Below are 5,040 nucleotides of genomic sequence, written 5' to 3'. Positions count from 1 at the left end.
CCTTATGTTTTATTAAATACCAATAAGGGTTTCAGGCACCAGCAAAAGCAACACTTTGTCATCAGTAGCAGCCGATGTAACCTTGACCGTCAACACCCACTAACCCATAGGTAGGTTTGTAGAGTTATGATGATCTTTGTGGTGGTGGGAGAACCAACATAAAGAACTTTCATGTGGCCGAGGAGTTCCAAGATGTGGGTTTGATTCTGTTGTATGGACTTGATATTGATTAAACTACTATTGTAATGTGAAATGTAAAATATGATTAATATATGTATACTGTATGGGTTTGTGAGCCTTTTGTGAGACCTTATATAGACAAGGGTAGAATATAGAATAGCCTAAGCTACTCTATCCTTTTGAGATGCATTTCATTTTCTCAATAAACTTACTTGAACGGTTCATCCTCAACCTTTCCAGGTTGAACTAGTTCATACGTTGCCCCTCCTTCCAGGTGATCACTTCGTCCCAGGACTGTTTTGTGCTGAAGGCTGATCTTGATCAGCCTTGAGATCATTTGGATGATCTCCCTAAACGAGTTCAGGAATTGGTTAGGCATTGTCATGGGGCTCCAGACCTAGTACTGTCTAAGCTCGCTTATCCGGACTATATGAGAAAGGCCCCCAACCAAAAAAGCAGAATTCCTACCAGGAAAGAAAAAAAATTAACGTACAGGGTATCTGCATTTTTTTTTTTACCTCGACTAACAATTTGCATTTTCTCCACACACAAATCAGTTATTTTTTTCTACAAGGTGATAGGGGTAGGTAAACCAGTGAAATGGTGCAAAAAGGCAAACCAACATAATCACTAGAGAAAGTGGTAGTGAAGAACAAGGGGAGAAGGAACATGTTCCAGAAAATTTTTACCAACATAGATGGAGTGAGATAAAATACTGTATACTCAAGTTAGTGGCTCTCGTTGAGGGCCACTAACACACTCGGTGGCACACACAAATCACAATAGCGTAATATATCAAATGAACAAATCCACAAGGGCCATGATGAGGGTTTGAACTTACGTCCAGGATGATCCCAGATGCGCCTTAGTCGATTGCGCCACGACATGGAAAAGATTTGTTACTGCCCTCACACGGATCCTGTAGTCTCTCTGAGATAAACTGGGGTTTTACACAATTCCCCCATGCACCCAGGCTCTGTCAACAAGCTGTTCTAATTGCTCCCGGTTGCAATTCTTTTCCATGTCGTAGCGCAATCGACTAAGGCGCGTCTGGGATCATCCTGGACATAAATTTGAACCTTCATCACGGACCTTGTGGATTTGCTCACACTCAGTGACTTCGACAAGGACAGGAATCTGGCTGCTTGTTAAAGGTCCTCCCCCCCCCCCCTTCCTTCACCATTTGCCCTAATGATTATTTCAAGTGGATTTTAAAGTTCAAGTTTTTAAATTTACGGCTTCGGTGGGTAGGCGGTTCCATGGGTTTATAACCCAGTGGGTGAAAAACCATCTTTTATTTTCAGTCCTACACTGGCTTGTTGAGCTTGAAACTGTTACTCCTTGTTTGAATCAACATCCTCCAAATCGTAGAGCATTATAAAAGCTTCAATGAGATCCACCGCCATGTCTGGTTTGTAGTGTTGTTAGCCCTGTGGCCCTCAACCGTTCCTGGTATGAGAGTTGACTTTGTTCTGGAATTATTTTTGTTGTTCAGTGTTGCACCTTTTCTAAAGTAGCTATGGCTTTTTGAAGATAAGGTCTCCAGGTTTGGATACAAAAATCCAAGATGCTTATCAATCCTGAGGTCGAGTAATTATACAAAAAAAAAAAAAAGGCATCCTGGAAGATTTAGCTGCTTCTGTGTTGCAGGATATTCAATAGATGGTAAATATAATTAAGGACGCCAATACAAGCAACACATTGGAAATAAGATTTACGATCATCCTAAAAGTAAGACATTTTACAAGGTAGTGCATGACTAATGGGTAAAGTGTTTAATTTACAATTTTCTATGCAGAGAGTAAGTCAAATAAAATCTTATTACCACCGTGAAAAGCCCCGTACCACAGGGTATAAAGTCCCTAGCACCACTGCTTTTGTTCATTCTCATATCAGATACAAAAGTACAAGTCACAATTTCGTGTCATCCTTTGCAGATACAAAAATCAGCATAAAGTTACTTCTGTAGAAGACGCTTAATAACTGCAAGCCGATATCAATAATCTTAGATTGGGCAACGGAAAACGTGTTTAAAATTGATAAATTACAGGTACTTTGGTATGGTATACATAAACGAAACACAGGGTACAAGATACCCAAACCTACTTATAAAGGGAAAACTAAACTCCCAGATACCCACGATCGTCGTCGCCCCTTAATCAACACAACTACTCCCAGATATTTTGTCTGACGAACTGACATTTAGTAAACATAACCGAGCTAATACAGCGTCAGCCAGAAAAATGATAGGATGAATTATGAGAACCTTCAAATTCAGTGGTTCCACCACGATGCTAATGCAGTTATTAAGATCACCTTTGTTGTCCCGCCTTGTGTACTGCTCGGTACTCGCCTTCCCTGTCAGTGCAGGAAAGATGTCTGAAATACGAGGGAATACAGAATATATATACAGCACGCACACGATAAAGCACCTATATTATTGGGACCGTCTCAAACCTCAAAATGTAGTCTGGAAAGGAGACTAGAAGTGCATCAAATAATGTACACACAGGAAGGCCAAATTTGCACAGTAAAATAACATACTGGAGCGTACAATATGAAAGGAAATGCAGAAAGAACCAGTGAGGAGTAAAGGTGCCATAGGCACAATCAGAGCACTATGAACATCAGTAATCCACGGATATTCAATGCCCTCCCAACATGCATAACCAATTTTGTCGGAATAAATATGGACAAAGAAACAATTAAGTTCTTACAATAGCCTGTTTGACCAAGTTCTCAAGTCAAGCCTGGCCCCGGACGGCAGCCCGTCCTCCAAAGACCCAAAAACCCATTCCATGCACCCGCCAAATCCTGTTTATGAATGAAAAACGGTTTACACACTCAACCCGTCCTCGACTCAAGTCCATTACATCCAGCGGTCGACCTCAGACATTCATAAATTTTTACATGCTATTCATTCAAAATGGGAATTTTCTCAAATAAATTAATATTATATTATTATGCATATATAGGCATAGGTTAGGTTAGGTATTTAGGCTCCGTTGGTGATTGTTTGCATTTGTAGTACGTGGGTGAAGCATTTACAGCGTTGTGGTTCGAACAAAATTCGTCAGTGAAGCACTTGTTCCGGAAGTGTTCGAACGAAATCAGTTTAGTCTCGTTGCGAAATCAGTTGCGAGTCTATACAAATAATCGCCAACGGAACCTAAACACCTAACCAGTGCTCAAGTATGCACAATATGCTAATATATAATATATTACTTTATATTTGAGCTCTTCCATCAGTCTAGCCGCCACCAACTAACTGTAACGACCGGACAGCCGTCACACACTGACACCCCCCCCCCTCCACACCCCTTTATATAATTATGACCAGTACAGCAAAACTTAAATATTTACACGGGAAATATTACCCTTATATGTAATACAACTGAAATATTAGGTTGTAGCGAGTAATATTACTAGTGTGGCCATGTAGTGATCTGCCATTCATAAGTTAGTTACTTTAATTTTCTTCCGATATCCATTCATACAAATTATGAACAGTACACACACAGATCATACTAACGTGATGCATCAAATGATCAAATCCACAAGGGCCGTGACGAGGATTCGAACCTGCGTCTGGGAGCATCCCAGTCGACTGTCGTAGCTCGGTCGACTGTAGCTTAATCGACTGTCGTAGCTCAGTCGATTAAGGCAGTGTCTGGGATGCTCCCAGACGCAGGTTCGAATCCTCGTCACGGCCCTTGTGGATTTGTTCATATGAACAGTAGTTAAAGAGATGAATTTAGTGTACTATATTTTCCTGCTGGTTGTCACCAATATTTAGCATAAAAGGTATATTTCACGACTGCTTTGCCAACTTAAGACTTTATTTTTACAAAACTATTGTTATATTGGTCAGTATTATCCCTACTTGTCTACATCAATGGTGGGTATGAAATTACATACGTGCAATTTTTATCAGTAAACGTCCCGTTTGTCCACGTTTCACGCCAGTTATGTAAAAAACACACACGAGTTTGTGGCATCATGTCATACATTTGTTAGATTTGTTGTTTAAAATTCAGTTTCTTTCCTTATTATGCACCCCATACTCATCCCGTGGTGTAAAGGATTACAGGCAAGGAAACCGTTTTACAAAGGTTCCTTCGAGTCCTGTGCGAATAATACTAAGCGATATGAATGCAAGTCTTCACGCTTTTGCAGATTTTTTAAATTTTTGCCTCGAGGGGAGAGTTTATTGGGCAGCGCCACCATCTTGTGAGTGGACACCATGTAACAGGCAGCCAGCAGTGGTACTTTACAAGAATGAGAGGTTACCTGGGCGGTGTATCACTGCCTATGATCCGCTCACTCACTACTCGCCTGGTTTACTTGGCTGTTAAGCCCAGCAACTTTCCTTCCTACGTATTATTAAAGCCAATTTGAACGGGTATCCTTTAGAGACTTACAAAATTCTTTTGAAACATGGGTCGGGAAGTCAGGTATCATGTTCAGAGAGCGTGTCAAGTTGTGGAGTCCTTAATGCGAATCAAATTGCCTCACCGTAACCATTTCACAGTTTTGCATATTCTGCCATGCCCGTTTTCTCAAGATAAAAAAAATGTAGATATTTTAGTGTGCAGACTTCAACCAGCACACACATTTAAGTACATTAAATTAATATAGCTTAATGAAACTACATTAATGCTCCGTAAGCGAGACACTAACCAGTATTTTTCAGAAAGACATTGTTTAATCTGCAGATTAAAACAAGTCGAGAACATGCCAATCTAATAATTGGTGGTTAGACAGTTTTATGAGGGTGGTTCAGTTTTAAATGGCAAGGTGATGTTCCAGCAATGTCGTCGTGTACACTTTTCATGGATCAAGTTTTAAGAAAAAGCGAGA

The sequence above is a fragment of the Procambarus clarkii genome, chromosome 14 (genome assembly GCF_040958095.1).
Source record: "Procambarus clarkii isolate CNS0578487 chromosome 14, FALCON_Pclarkii_2.0, whole genome shotgun sequence".
Taxonomy (NCBI): domain Eukaryota; kingdom Metazoa; phylum Arthropoda; class Malacostraca; order Decapoda; family Cambaridae; genus Procambarus; species Procambarus clarkii.
Note: the sequence above shows the minus strand (reverse complement) of the source record.